This window comes from Papio anubis, chromosome 8, assembly GCF_008728515.1.
Source record: "Papio anubis isolate 15944 chromosome 8, Panubis1.0, whole genome shotgun sequence".
In the NCBI taxonomy this organism is placed as follows: Eukaryota; Metazoa; Chordata; class Mammalia; order Primates; family Cercopithecidae; genus Papio; species Papio anubis.
Window position 1 is genome coordinate 22,925,992 of NC_044983.1, and position 16,845 is coordinate 22,942,836.

The window sequence follows — 16,845 nt, forward strand, 5'->3', positions numbered from 1 at the left end:
TTTGGAAATTTGCCCTCCCATTTATTCTATAATGACCTTGGAGTCTCTGGAGAGAAGAATACTGGCCAGTGGGGACCACCGCCTGTGGAAACTTGTTTGCCCTGGCCTCAGAACATGAATGCACAATCAAGCCCGTCTTTAATATGTCTGCCGTCAGCATGTGAAATATTCTCTCTGCAAGTGGCATCAAAGATGCTCCTTACTCCCCAGTAAAAGTCCTCTAAAAATCTAAGACAGATCAGTTGTCTGGCCTGATTTACCCGTGATGTATCCTAAGCGGTATTGGAGACTCAAAACCTCTCCAGATCCTCCCAGAATGAGGCTCCTGTGACAATGTGTCCTGCTCATTTCCTCCCCTTGAGCAAATTGCTACTGGTGACTGCCTTTTAAGGAAACTGTCTCTGCAATCATAAACTCCCCCTGGGAGACAACAAAGAAGAAGGAAGCTGGAAAGCAAAGGATGCAGAGTACAAATTGCATTCAGAGGCAGAAGGGGAGGGGAGCCCAGCTGGGATTTCAGCTCCGGAGCAACCAGCTCCATTGACCTTTGCTTCTCTCCTTCTTTATTTTCTACTGCCCCTTTTAAGCTTTGTTCCTTTTATGCAGGCGTGTATGCTATATAGGCTATGAGCTAAACCATCAATAACCGAGACACAATGTTCCCCAAAACTCGACAGATTTCTTAAAAGGATGAAGACACAGGAGCAAGCTGGTCTTTAGTCACCTTCCTTATTCCCTCATTGGAAAAAAAAAAAAAAAAAGAAAGAAAAGAAAAGAAAAAAGCAAGTTACCAACAGCTGCAGAGAGCTGCTTCCACAAATTGCAAATAAATTCAGGGTCCACATGAATGAAGTATTTCCTGGTGGGCTGATCTGTTCACCTGCCCCTGTGAAGGGCAGTTTGTCTGAGCCACCTATCTGGGAGGTACACAGGTACACTTGCTCTCTGAGAGCAGAAAATTGCTGCAAGCAGGGCAAGGTAGTTTTTTCAAACCCTTTATCTGTGCAAGCCAGGTTGTTCCAGTTACAGGCTGCTCAATTGCTGCATCAAGTCTCTGCTTCCAAGAAAAAGAAAAAGGAAAAACAATCTTTCTTCTGGAAATCTAAAATCTTGTAAAAACTCATCTTAGAATTTGCTTCAGGCAGAACCCACAGGAATTTCTGTTGGGGAGTGAGGGGGCAGACAATTGGATGTATAGCAGAAAAATTCAACTCAGGCCCCCCGTTTCCCAACAGCAGCAGTTCTCAGAATTTTTGATTTAAAACTTAAGGAAGAAATGCTTTATTTGAGCAAAAGAAACTCTACTTAGCACCTCCACCTTGCCTATACATCTGACACACCAGCCCATCATCACCACAACCCTAATAACTCAGTGCACTGACTTAGAGGCTGGTGTTGTTTTCATGAACCAAAGATGAGCTTCCAGTATGTTTTTAAAAATTAAATAAGCTGCACGAATTATTCATCATTTACACCCCCTCCCAAAGAGTATGGATCTCATATTTTAAACATTATTACTTCCCCAATCCAATAATCAATTTCCTCCACAAACCTTGTCATGATAACCTCAGCAGGAGGGACATTTCTGCTCTGAATTACTATTGCATTTTGGATCGGCCCTGCTACATGGGGTGCTGCATGGATTGTCTTACAGCTAATTATGAACACAAAGACCTTTTTGGTGGTGCCTGGAAAGCCACCCAGGAAACAGGAATAAGCACTCCAGCCCAAGAGCCCTCATTCATCTTGATCAAACTAATACTAGGGGACTGGATCGGTTCACCTCCTCTCTGACTAGGCGATTAAGGGGGCATAACTCAGAGACATTGAATACAAGCTTGTCAAAAGCTGGGCTGATGAATTCAAATCTAATCTAAAAGCATAATGGGTAGAAATAGCATTTATCTTAATCAGTGCTAAAGGTTAATGTATAGACATGGTTAGCTCCATAGAAATGAGAAAGGACATTTTGTTTTTTTCCTGGCTCTTTGCTAGGAAAAGAAAAATTCATCATGAGAAGCCAAGAGGAGATAATTAAAAAGCAAATGTCAGCCTGCTTTCAAAGCATCCATTTTCTGTGCTCAACCACATGCCTTTGTTCTTCCTGCAGTGTCCTTGACCAGGAGATCACCTGAGAGAGGTGCGGGAGGAGGTGATGCTGACTCAGGACTTGGTGGTGGTTGCCTGAACTGTAGGCTCCCCTCTCTTATGAGTCCACCACACCCCATTTGCTCAATCGGATGAAACGAGTTACCCAGTGTCAACCAAAGGGTGGGTGCCTAGCCCATCTTCTCTCTTTTGCAGTGCCAAATTCCAAAGCAAAAAAAAAGCATTGCAATTCTTTTGCAATTTGAAAGCAAGCTTCTAGAAGGTAAAAAGTTGAGAGGGAATATCAAGCTGCTCTGATGGGTGATTCTCCAGCCCCAGCCCTTTCTCTGGATCAAGTGCAATGAGAAGGAGCATGGTTCCAGGAACTCCACAGAAGTTATGTCAGCTCTGTAGACAAATAGGGGCAAAAGGAATGGATGGCTGGTCTGCAATTCAAATCCCCAGGAGGAATTTTTTCCCCCACTTAATACAGGGGACATATATTAGAGGCAGCAAATGAGAGGAAACAGATGAGACAAGGTGTACCAGCTGTCAGAGGTGGGGCAGGGAACCAGCCCAGCAAAGCTGCATAATAAGTCAGCAGTCTTCCCTGTATCCAGGCAGCAGCATCTGTGAAATTGAGCTGTGGTTATTTATTGTTTCATTGTATCACATGGAAGTAATCTCTTATGCAGGTTTTCCTTTTATAATTATTAGTATAATGCTTATCACCATAGAACCCATGCAAGCACTATCCTAATCCTTTTTATAGAAGAAACAAAGACACAGGGAGAAAAAAAAAAAAAGTCACAGTGCTGAGCGAGCAGAGCCAATGTTCTAGACCCATCTCTGCCACTAACTTCCCACATAATCAAAAGAAACCACACTCCCTCTCTGCATCTTAATTTGGAAGCAGACATTATTGGTTGCCAAGAGGTGTATCAGTACCTCCACATGCTTCTTGTTGACAGAACCCCAGTTTTGTATGGATAGTCAGCCTCCCCTGTGCTCAAGGAAGATGACTACTTCGTGGCCCCAGGAGAGGAATATCAATTATGATACTTTCATTCCCCTCACTGCAATTAGTTTAAGCATGGATATGTTATGTAATCTGACAAATAAGATATGAAACTACAGCAGGCCTCTGAGGATATTTTTGTCAATCTTTAGAAGGGACACAGATAAGGACTTGCTTCTCCCTGCTTCTGGTTCTTCTGAGGATGTAATTCATGTTTGGAGCTGTGGCAGCCATGCTGTGACCACGAGGAAAAGGATGGCACCAAGGATCACACCAAGGATGGCAGAACAAGACAATGGAAGGCACCTGTGTGCCTCAGCATGATTACCTTACAGGACTCCCCGACGCAAGGTAAAATAATTAACCTTTTATGATTAATCCACTCTTAGTTGGGTATTCTGTAACAAGCAGCTAAAATGATCCTCTGAACCCATCCACCCTGCTTCTCTCCCTCTAGTAATCTCCATATTTCTTCCCTGCCCTGACCAGTTGGGTAGCAGCAGAGAAGTGAAAGAATGATGGAATGCTGGGTGACTGTCAGGGGCAAAAGCGGAACTTGTAAAAGAGAAAAGAGGAAAAAGCCATGTAATGTTAAAATTGAACATGTAGTTTTATGTGAAAAAAAGTTGTAAGAAATACAAGCCTTCATCGAAAGGAAATTAGGGTTCCATTCAGAACAAACCATGACACGTGGTGGAATACAATAGTCTTGAAGGTCCAGCAAGGACATAGGAAAAGAGAACTTTGCACCATCAGCAACCACCATGAGCATCCCTGACCCACTGGGGGACACAGATAGGAATAAAGAGCATGGTGGTGTGGCATGGAAGGCTTCCAGGTTAAACAATCACTTTATGTTCTACTCAAAAGGGATGTTGCCGAGGTAGGCGATCAGCAGGACTTGCTTTCCAAGCACCAGTCAAAAGACCCTGCTGAACAAATCAGGAGCTGATTAAGACTCAACGCAGCAAAGAAACCGGCCCAAATCAGCTAAAACCAAGATGATGACAAGAGCAGCCTCTAGTTGCTCTCACTGTTCATTATACACTAATTACAATGCATTAGCATGTTAAAAGACCCTCCCACCAGGACCAAGACAGTTTACAAATGCCATGGCAACCCCCAGAAGTTACTTTATATGGTTTAAAAGGGGAGGAGCCCTTTGTTCTGGGGACTCCCTGCTCCTTTTCCAAAAATATTTATAAATAACCTGCTCCTAATTTAGCGTATAATTGAGAATAGCCTACATACAGTTAGCCAGCAATCCACGAGGCAGTAGCTTCTGCCGCCGCCGCTGCTGCTGCTACTACTACTATTAAGACTCCTCTGTCTACAGAGCGCTCATTTTGCTGTTCTCTGTTGCTCTAATAAACTTGCTTTCACTTTGCTCTGTTGTCTTCCTCGTGAATTTTTTTTTCCTGCGTGAAGCCAAGAACCCTCCAGACTGAGTCACAATTTTGGGGTTCATCTGCCCCAAAATTGGGGTTCATCATTAGCCACAAACAACACAAACAGTTGAGCTAGGGCTTTCTCAGAGTGACAGCCTTCAAGAGCAGCCTAGAACTAAACTGTGTTTGGCCTCTAATTTGTCAATTTCTCACCCATTGGAGTAGAGTTGATGTGGCTTTGGAAGTTGTTTGTGGAACCAGTCTAAATCACAGGGCTCAGAGTGACCCCTCAAGTGTTTACTTCTCTTAGTAACAGTGGCCGTCACCCCGTTGAGAAGAAATATTCCAAACCAGACATAGCTGCGGCCTCCTTAAAACTGTTCCTGAGTGCTCAGGGACTGAATTAGTTTTCAGTGGCTGCATAACTAATTACCACAAACTCCGTAGCAAAAAATAACACACATTTATTATCTAACAGTTCCTGTGGGTTAGGGGTTGGGATTTCCTCAGCTGGGTCCCCTGTCCTGGGTCTCACAAAGCACCTCCTTCCCTGCTTATGTGGTTGTTTACAGCATTCATTTCCCAGCAGCTGCAGGAGTCACGGCATCTTGCTTCTTCAAAGCTAGAAAAGAGAGAGAAAGGCTAGCAGAAGGCTACTAACGAGCCAGAGACTTATATGAGGTAATCATGGAATGAGAGACATATTCCACTGGTTAGAGACATATTCCACATATTTCACAGGCCCCCCACACACACAGAAAGGGGTTTACATAAAGGCATGAACACCAGAAGGCATAGATCATGGAAGCTACCATAGAGTTTATCTGCCACAAAGACCCAACCTGGTAATGCCAGTGAGTTACAATGGTTGTGTTAAATCACAGCTAGATAAATAAAAGGAATACGTTCTAGGATTCTATACCATTGTAGAATGACTATCATTAATAATATATAGTTTTGAATAGCTAGAAGGATGTTGAATGTTCCCAACACAGAGAAATGACACATGTTTGAGATGATGGATATGCTAATCACCCTGATCCGATCACTATACACTGTGTGTATTGAAACATCCTTATGTATTCCATTAATACATACACTATCATGTGTAAAAACTAAAACTAAAATTAAGTATTAAAAAATAGTTGTGTTTTGAGGTCCTCCCAGAACATAGACTGTTCTAATCCTCCCTTCAAGCCCCATTTTTTATTAGTTTAGGCAGTTGGGTATGGGAGCTGCCAGGAAGTGTCAAAATTATGAGATTGAGCAGAATCAGGAACAAAATGTGAACCCAGAGTGCAATCAGTCAAACGGGGTAATTTAAATAGTTCACTAAAATGGGCTTAAACAAAGTGTGAAAAAAGAAGCTGCAACCCTTTGAGATCAATGTGAAGTAGTTTTGCAAATAAATAAATAAATAGGAAAGACATCATGAATACTAGGGTCCACGTTTGAGGTCTAGTGTCCCTTGCAAGTTGAAAGTTTTCACTGCATATACTGGAAAAATATTGCAGTATTTTATTAAAGAACACAAAAGCAACAGTAATGAGTAATAAGTAACTGATCAGGTTATTAATGCTTAATTGGTCTTATCTGTAGGTCAACATCTCTTTGAAAGATCTTAGAAGATCGGGTCTTGACATGAGATCCTAGGAATGAAGGATGAAATCCAGCCTAAGTATCAGGAGTGGGGTTCATCGCCCTATAGCAGCACTAGATATTGGGAGGGAATGGAAGCTTAGGAAGAGATACTTACAAAAGTATCTTACTTAGAAAACAGATGCTTACAAAAGCCATACCACACTAGACAGCATGGGAGAGGAGAAAGACCAGTGCAGCCCAAAGCAATCGGAATGACTGCGGTTTTTTAAAAAATCAATGGTTAATGAAACAAGGGCAAAAAGCCAGCGTTCCCCAGCAACATCTTCCCCTTACTGGAGAGTACCTCCACCTAAAAGAACTAGGTAATGCCGAATCCTCATCTAAGGTCACTGGTGTCCCTGAGGAAAGAATTCAAACAGCACACTCACCTTTTACTCCAACTTTGAGGAGGGCAATGCAAAGATCTTTTCCTTTAGGCCTTAACTGGACATTTATAGAATTACAGCAAAGAGCATTAAAATGGTGATTTGTGCCATACTTTCTTTGGAGTATTAACTCTGGATGACCTGTCTCTCAATATACTCATCTAGGGATGTTCTTATAAGCCAGATGCTGCACCTGCTGGGTTGGCGTTTTCTACAATAAGTAGCATGCTTCTGTTGGCACTTGCCTAGGTTGTAGGGGGAAAATATTCTCTCTTTAGTATCATTTTACTTACACTTGAATTTATTTCCCTGTGGCAAGACAAAACAAGCTGCGGATCTAGGGAAAATGGACAAGGAGTCTCCACAGCTTCCCTCTGGTAAAGGTCTTAGGCCAGAGGCCCAAAATAAGCTTCTGAAGTTCATGAATGATCAAGCCCAACTTTTCAGCCACAAAAGGTTCAGATTCAAAATTTATCAGTGCCCATTTTCTCTGTGTCTGCCCTCCTTATGAAACTGACTCAATAGTAGAAACCAAATCAACAATCTTAGGATGAAAGAGACATCCTATCACTCTTTTAGCAGCACTATTTTCCAAGCACTCCCCCGTTCTCCCAGACACATAGTAGAATCACATTCCAACACATAAATTTAAAATGTGAGGCTGAGTTCTACTAGAAGCCGTAAGAGCCTATGCATGAGATGTCATCCTCTTTTCTCTGGGGCTTGTGAAGCATTATTCAAGAAGATGACTGCTCTGTCATCCTGAGAGGCTGCAGGGAACAGGGCCCAGCTGACCTACAATGGACATGCCAGCATTAACAAGAAACAAGTCTTTGTTGTTTTATGCCATTGAACTTTTTTTTTGTTGTTTGCTTGCTTTTGGTTTTCACAGCATAACCTAGTTTATCCTGACAGTTGCAGACCCCACTGCCTGTGTCCTCTAAGGCTGTATAGACACAGGCAGAATCTTCACAAGAACTGTGATCCCAGCTTCAATGTTTTCTCTGAAATTGGAACGCTCTAAGCTTTCACCCCATAAAAAATAGTCTGTTGGGTAGTTCGTTGAGCTTTGCAGGCTTCTATGAGTAATACCCAAAGTGGCTAGAATGAAAAATTTACCCCTATTTACGGATTGCTTACAAGAAAATTCCCCCAGGTTTTCATTTTCAAGCTAATATATGGAAAAATGCCTATTTAGGGGGGAAAGGGGAGGGCAGAGAGAGGGGAGAAAAAAAAGAGGGTGCTTTGGCAGAGGTAATTTTTCATAGGTCATATATTATATGCTGGGTATGAGGCAAAGCTTTGCTGATGTCATAGAATAGTCAACCAGAAGACTTGTTATGAAATTTATATTAGAGAGTTGTCTAATCAAGTCATATTTACTTCTCTGACACAGTAAAATATAAGCATTTTTGGAATATATAATGAAAGTGCTTCACAAAACAATACAAAGTACCAAAGGGAGATACCCTTTATGCTGCCATTAAATTAAATGAAGGGTGAGAATGAACTATAAGAAAAAAAAAGAATACTCATAAAAAGAGCTGGGAATAATACTGAGATGATAACACTTAAATAGGAATATTACCCAAAAGAGACTTTTAAATTGAAAGTAAATAATGACAAGATAAAATTTTCTTCTTCTGAGTAGAAATGGGAACCCATAAAGGAAATTAAAAATAAAGGAAAATGGAGTTTTGGTTTTGTATAAGTTTGATTTGTGACAGTTCCATTTCTATTTGACACAGAAAAAATAAGGTACTATAAGAAATAAAATAATTATACCAAATAACTTATGTAGTAGCTAGGCCCACATATAAAAATAAATGTTGGAGCCCTACTTCCATAGGAAGGTAGGAAGGGGTCACCTTGTTATTTGTAGAGAGCGTTGAAGCAAGAAAGATAGAACAGGAAACGGAGATCCTGACTCCACATAAAGTAAAAGTTTTTCCTGGTCCAAGTCCCAGGATCACAGAAGCTCTGGGTGATTAAGCTCAAACCCTCTTCATGTTTGCAAAATTCAAGACTGTCTTCCCTTGGAAATAGGAATGAATAAGATAATCAACTACAAAGTTGATAGACGGAAACCCCTCCCAATGCAGACCCCACTCTTTTTATGTTAGATGGAGGGATTGCAACAACGTTAGGGGAGTCTGAATCCCTCTGGAGCATTCATTCAAAGCCAGATGGCTCTGGGACCCAAAGAGCTAAGTATCTTCCCTTAACCAGATGCTTATTCAATATCCTGAATGAATAACCTCCTAGTGTGACTAAGTTCTGCAAGAATTATTTCACACTCAGACCTGTTGGAGGTACTGATAGATAAAAGTGGCCCCAGAAAAGAGGCCAAGCCAAAGACAACTTTTTCAGCATTCTAGGAGGAAATATAGTACAGTGGTTGAAAGCATAAACTTCAGCATCAGACCGACCTAAATCCTGTCCTATTTCTGACATCTACTCACTGTGTGACCTTGTGCGAGAATGTCACTTAATCTCAATATTCCCATCAATAAAATTGAGATAATAGAACCTACTTCATAGGGATGACTCTGAAGACTAATCAATATAATGCATGTAAAATGTTTAGTTCCTGGCATCCAGTACAAAATCAATATATACTTGCTATTGTTAGAATTTAAAGTTCTGTGGGGTTTTTTCTTTTTCTTTTTTTGCTCAAGGAATGTCCCAATCTCTTTCCAATATTAGCTCAACAATCCAGTGTATCTGGAGCATTTAACCAGCTTGTGTTGTTAATCTTCAGCCCAGAATATGTAATCCTAGTTAGAATATCTATCAGCTGTTCCAGGACTGAGTCAAACAATCAGCAGAATTAGGAATTACAAGGGATAATATCATTAGAAAGAACAGAATAAAATTGCTCCCCTAGGACAAGGTGGATGCTGCAAAAATCTGAACAGTTCTCTAAACCCAGACAAAAGTTAGAGATCTCCTGAAATTGGCCTAACACTATTGGACGTTTAGTCTTTGTTTGGGACCTTAACATCCCTTTTGCTGGAAAGAAAAGAAATCAAATAAGCACATCACAATTTTTCATTGTCCCAGATTATGGACAAAGGGGCTGTGATAGGGCTGTGCCCACAGATACCTGAGATACAGGAGAGAGACTCTCAGAGCAAGAGCAAGAGAGTCACAAGAGCTCTGCTGTGAAAGTCAACATGTAAGCCCACATCTGCTAACAGTATAGGAGTGCTTAGCATCACTCTGCCTTAGGGAAGATCAAGTGTTTTTTAAAAAACATCGGGTCTTTGAAGTGGTTAGGAACCATGAGGAATTATAATCCCAAATTTTAGTGCTCAGCACTGACTCTACAATAGTTGACTTCCTGATGAAGTATCTTAGCATATTTCATTGTGATAGGCAAGGACATCTTCAGGACACTTTGAGATAAAAATTAAGAAATTTGGGGAAACTTTGGCCAAACAAAGTGCTCCCGAGAGGGGGAAGATCATAAAGAATGTTGCAGCACTGACCACAGAAAAATATACCCCAGTGCAACCTTTTTAAGATCCTGTAAGAATTAAATACAGCAAGCCATGTCTTAGAAGCCAAATTATCTATTTTTGTTCATCTTTGAATTCAGTCATCCTTTATCTCCTTATCTTTTAGAAAGTCACTTACAACTCATATAATTAACTTCACTTGCTTGGGGTACAAATATAATATACATTTGTTTTAGTTTTCCAATTCACATCTCTAGCCATACCATGACTTTATTAATATGAAGTTCAATGTTGAAGACTTGTCCTGAATAATCAAAGGAGATTTATATTGAGCATACAAGATGTTGAGAAGAATGATTCCTGCTCTCCTGAAACTATCACTAAATTCCAGACGTAAGGGGGAAAGGATGCTAAGGATCCTGCATTTCAAGGTCGAGATGTATCAGCAGCTAGACCTACCACTTCCCAGCAAAATTTACCAAGATGCATCAGTACAGAAAGAGCTACCCATCGCTAACCAATATAAGAAGACTTAGGGAAAGGGGACAGATTGCTGGTCTTTTGGGGAGAACATTGATCATGGAGAGAGATTATAGAGATTATTTCCTTCTCTCTCCCTAGAAAATCAAGGAAGGAAGCATCCTGGAGAATTGAGAATAGTAGGTGTGCCTAAAGCATGGCAAGTTGAATTTTTCTTTAGATATTGAGTTATACAGCAACACTTTCAATATGTCCCTGTGCTACTTACACAGATGAAAAGAGAACTGGGGAGAGATGGTGTAGATGAGAGGGGAGACTGCAGTGAAGGAAGCTGCAAAGCTACTTTTTCATGTGGAAAGGACTTTTGAGGTTTTGGGGTGATTACATGCACACCCAGAAAAGTAGCTGGGCTTGAACGTTCTTAATGGCATTTTAGTGAATGAGGAGACTCATCCAGAAAATGCTTGTTTCTGGTGGTAGAGCAGGGAAGAGGCTTGTGCAGAAGAGGAGGTGGAGCCAGAGCTGAATTTCTCACATTACATAAATGGGCAATGAAGAGATTCTACTGAACTCTATGAAGAATCTCACATATGCCCCACGAGAGATCCAGGATTTAGATGAACTCCATGAATATTCAGGGACATTGCCACATTAATGAAGTTTTTAGAGTTTCAGTAATACCTCTTTAAATTTGGGGGAGTACCATACACCACTATGGAAATATTTTTCTAATCCATTTATTGGGTGGCAAGGAAGTTTACCCATTTTGAGTGGGGCCCAGCAAAGGAAGACTCTGCAGAATGTCCTGCAAATCGAGCAATAGAACATGAGCTGCTGCTAGAGAAATTTGATGATGATTAAGAACACTCTACGGAGTCTCCAGTAAGTTCCAGCTGGATAATTGTAGCACAGATCCTTAGGATTCTGGAGCAAAGCCATGCCATCTGCAGTAGAGACTACTCTTCATTTGAAAATCAACTCTTAGTATATACTGTTACTGATACCTGGAAGAGTCTGTGCCTCTGACCATGAGATTTAAAATAATTGAGCTACAGAAGCTGCCCATTATGGACATTATTAGATCTACCAAGTCACAAGCTAAAGAACATATAGCAGCAATCATTATATAGGATAAAGTGGTATTTCTGAATTGGGCCTAAGCAGACCCACAAGACAAAAACAAATTATATGAACAATTGGCCTAGACTCTCAGGTCACCTACCAACATTGTAGAAATGACTACATCTTAACTCAAACTTCTGTCCTCCTTAGGTTTTCCTATGATCAAATGATGACAGGGAAACTAACTTGGGCTTAGTTTACAAACTGGTTCATGAACTGTGCTGGTGCCAGCAGGAAATAGACTGCTACAGCATTGCAGTGCCACTCAGGAGTGACCCTAAATAATACTGGTGAAGGGATATCAACCCAGTAGTCATTGTACTACTGCTGAGAGCTGCAGTCATTGGTAGGCCCAAGTTCATTTTATATAGGGGTCCAGGCTACCTGAGGTATAGAAACTCACTAACTATGTGGGAGATGAAAGGGAGTGACAAATGACTTATCTGATTATCCAGAGCTCTGAAAGGACAATGGAGTTAGAGACAGATTTATCCTGCCTGAAGCGAGATGGGCAGAAATAGGAAATACTGAGCTTTGAATGAAGTTTGTGATTGCATTTTGCATGTGAACAGAACTGAGTCACAAACATTGACTTGAAACTGATCTAATAATAGAACAAGCCTGAAAAGTTTTAGAATCTGCCTAGATGTTATTAAGGGACCTACTACACAGTGAGAAAGTAGGTTTCACACAGCACCATGGAGTTCAGCAACTGAAGAAAAATATCTTATTTATATATGATCACACTGAGGTGCTTTGATCATGGATCACTTTCTGCAGGAGGCATTCACTAACTCATCATTCTGGGGCAATTAGATGTATTCAGTGGTATGCTTGCGCATCCATACTAGCTGCATTATTATACTATTATTGATCTTGAAGGTTATAGTTATTATTCACTACTCAACACATTTATATTGAGGTTCTACTATGTGACAGACAATATTCTAGACACCAGTAATCTGTTGTTGAAAAAAGTAGAAATAGTTTTTACCCTTATAGATTTACAGTATAGTGGAAGAGATAAATATCCATTGAATAATCATGCTAATATATGTGGTGTATATATAATACATAATATATATGCTAATAATATATGGTACATATACCTATAAAATTCATAGAAATAAAGAAAAAAAAAAACAGGTCAAATAGTAGCGGCACATGACCAAAATAGGAGGTTAAATAAAACTTCCTAGGGAAGTGAAACTGTTGAGCTGAGAACAGAAGGATAAGTGTGTGTTAAGCAGAAGTTAGAAAGGAACACCTTCCCGCCGGGCGCGGTGGCTCACGCCTGTAATCCCAACACTTTGGGAGGCCGAGATGGGCGGATCACAAGGTCAGGAGATCGAGACCATCCTGGCTAACACGGTGAAATCCGGTCTCTACTAAAAATGCAAAAAAGTTAGCCGGACATGGTGGCAGGCACCTGTAGTCCCAGTTACTTGGGAGGCTGAGGCAGGAGAATGGTGTGAACCCAGGAGGCAGAGGTTGCAGTGAGCCAAGATAGCGCCACTGGACTCCAGCCTGGGTGACAGAGCGAGACTCTGTCTCAAAAAAAAAAAAAAAAAAAAAAAAGAAAAGAAAAGAAAGGAACACCTTCCAAGTGAGGGAAGAGTATATGCAAAATTCCTGTGGTTGAGAAAGGATTAAGTGGATATTCAGTAGGTAAAATCAACAGAAGTTAAAGATAGCTTAAATATAGAGGAAAAGCAAGGCAGAGTACGTGACTTCTGTCCTACATAAAAAGGACATTGAGGTAAGAAGATTTGGGGGAAAAAATCATGTGTTTGGTTTATATATATTGAAGTTTAAGAAGCTTTTCTCCTTTAAGATTGTAAAATAGATGCAAATCTACTTGTACCTTTTAAAACAACTTTAATTAATGTGTTTAATTCTGTGCTAAACATAGCATGAAAGAAATTAAGCACAGTTGGAAACTCATATGGATTGTACTTAATGCCATATTCTCTGAAAATTCAATTACTCAGGACTTAATAACCTTTTAATGTCACAAACTCGCTTTTTCCTTCTTCTTTCTTGCTTCCAGAAATATTTTTTGAACACCTACTATGAACCTAGAATTGTTTTAGGTGGTGCACACATAGTGGCAATGGCATCTGTCTTCAGGTTTACAGTTTGGGGAATAAATTTTAAAATATAGACAGTTATCATCCTGGCTAGCATGGTGAAACCCTGTCTCTACTAAAAATACAAAAAATTAACCAGGCACGGTGGCGGGTGCCTGTAGTCCCAGCTGCTTGGGAGGCTGAGGCAGGAGAATGGCATGAACCCGAGAGGCGGAGCTTGCAGTCAGCCAAGATTGCGCCACTGCACTCCAGCCTGGGCTACAGAGCAGAGCAAGACTCCATCTCAAAAAAAAAAAAGGACAGTTACAACACAGAGTTAAAAGTGCTTCCACAGAGAGCAGCAGAAAACTCCATGAGAGTACATACTAACGGTGGCCTGTAGCCCATCCTTGGAGGGCAGGATCAGTAAATGCTTCAAAATCAGCGGGTGGTAATGTCTGAGCTAAAACCAGAAGATGAAGGAGATTTGTCCCATCAAATGAAAGGCGTGGAAAGGAAGAGAGATGCAAACAGAGGAGACTAATGAGAGAGAGAGAGAGAAAAAAAGTCACGGATCATTCGCGGAATTAAAACTAGTATAATAAGACTAAAGTGTAGAGTTGGGTAAGAAGTGATAGCAGGAGATAAGACTGTTATGTGCCACATTAAGGTGTTTGGATTTTTCTTGAGGGTACTTGGGGATAATGAAAGGCTTGAAAGTAGTGGTTCGGTTGGGCACGGTGGCGCACGCCTGTAATCCCAACACTTTGGGAGGCCAAGGCAGGTGGATCACGAGGTCAGGAATTCAAGACCAGCCTGGCGAAGATGGTGAAACCCCATCTCTACTAGAAATACAGAAAACTTAGCCAGGCATGGTGGCGGGTGCCTGTAATCCCAGCTACTCAGGAGGCTGAGGCAGAGAATTGCTTGAATCCAGAAGGCGGAGGTTGCAGTGAGCTGAGATCGCACCACTGCACTCCAGCCTGAGTGGCAAAGGGAGATTCCATCTCAAAAAAAGAAAAAAGAAAGCAGTGGTTAGTGATAACTAGATGGGCATTTTTAAAACGTCACTCTGTTGTCTGTGCTAGAAGAAACCAAGACTGGAACCAGACATCAAATGAGGTGCTGTTGACATGATCCAGGTGACAGCTAAAGTTGTCAAATGGAAATAGAACCCAGTGGTTTATGAACAACTTAGAAGATAGAAACAACTGGATTTTTTAATTCATTAAATACAGAGAGAGGCAAGAGCAAAAGGTGTACAAGATAAATACAAGGGCTTTGGCTTGGGAGCTGAATGAGCAGTAGGATCTATTTTTTGGGAAAAGTTTGTGTTTTGGACATGAGTTTCAGATGTCTGACAAGCTGTCAGGCAGGGATATTTGGAACATATGAGTCTGGAACTCAAGAGGGAAATTAGGGCAAGAGATAAAAATTTGAGAACCATAGTTGAAGATGACGATGGCAACAAGGACAGCATGAGATGGATTAGGGAAAGTGTGTGGCGAACTTGGGTAGGGTAAGAAGAAAAGCAGACTAGGTTGAAACACTGAAAAACAGAGGCAACTAACAGACAGCTGGGGAGCAATACCTGTAAGAATACTTAGGCAATGGTTGATGCCTGTAATCCTAGCACTTTGGGAGGCTGAGGTGGATGGATCATTTGAGGTTGGTAGTTCAAGACCATCCTGGCCAACATGGCAAAACCCGGCCCTACTAAAACATAGATACATAGATAGATAGATAGAGAGAGAGAGAGAGAGAGAGAGAGAGATAGCCAGGTATGATGGTGGGTGCCTGTAATGCCAGCTGCTCAGGAGGGTGAGGCAGGAGAATCACTTGAACCTGGGAGATGGAGGTTGCGGTGAGCCAAGATCTCATGAGTGCACTCCAGCCTGGGTGACAGAACAAGATTCTGTCTCAAAAAAAAAAAAAAAAAAAGAATAGAAAAGAAAAGAGAATACACTTAGAGAGAGGTACGAAAACCCACAAAAGGTCAGAGTCAGAAAAGTCAAGGAAAAAGACTGCCGAAAAGGAGAAGTGTCAAGGATAGGTCAACTAAGACGAGGACTGAGAAGCGTATATGGATTTTACAACAGGGAGGTCATCAGTGACTCCCACACTGTTACGATGAAATGAATGAAACATCTTACGCGGGATTTCAGAAACTTGCTAATACCTTGTTTTACAGAAGGTGAGCAAGCACTGTCTAGAACTCAAAACCACGTGTCAAATAAAGGACCACCTCAACCACAATGCAAAAGGATTGCCCCCGTCTACCAGCCTAGATATTTCACGAATAGCAGTGTTTCTACTAGCTCACCTTTTCTAAGGAAACATTTTTACTTTTGTCCACCTCAGCAGTGACCTTTTAATCTCCATCATTCTCAGTGACTCTGCATCTAATCCCCCTTCTGAACCATTTGTCATTGTTATACAAAAGATTCAAATCCCCAAGATAACATTTCTGAGGGAAAATCATTCCTATGTTGCTTGGGAGTATCCATTCAGGAAGCTTGGCTTAAGTGTTTTTCATTTTCTTCTTTGGTATTGATTATTTTGCAGGCAGAAGGGAGATTTGGTTTATCTGTCTTCCACTGAGATCAGGCCACAAAGATTAAAATGTTTACCATGCTTCCAGAAATAGTGCTGATGGCTTACATTAGTCAGGGGGCCTCCCTAGAGAATGTAATAAGGAAAACGGGTATCAACAGAGAAACACATCAGCGATGGATTTGTCTACCTTTCAAACATCTCCTGAGTCATTAGACCCTCATGCCACTCTCTGCAGCAGTACATCTGGGATGAAAAATGAATAAAGCAAAATAAAATGTCAGATTGATCTAACTCTCGTTATCCAACATGAAGAAACACAAAGGAAACTGACTCGTAAGTGGCCCTCCAGGTTCATATCCCTGTGATTCATTCACCACAGTGAAGCCAGAGCTGTTGATTTTTTTTCAGTTATTTTTATGAAACACAAAGTTGATCTAGTGTTGCCTTGCTTAAAATGCTTTAATGCCTCCTTTAAAATATAGGGTAAGGGAACAAGCTACTTTTTGGGATAACAACAACAGTAACAATAGCTAAACGCCGCATGCCAATGATTATCCTGAGCTTTAAATATACCACCTCCTTAAACATTTTAAGGAACTTATGATGAGAAGATATACAAATGGCCAGTGAGTACAT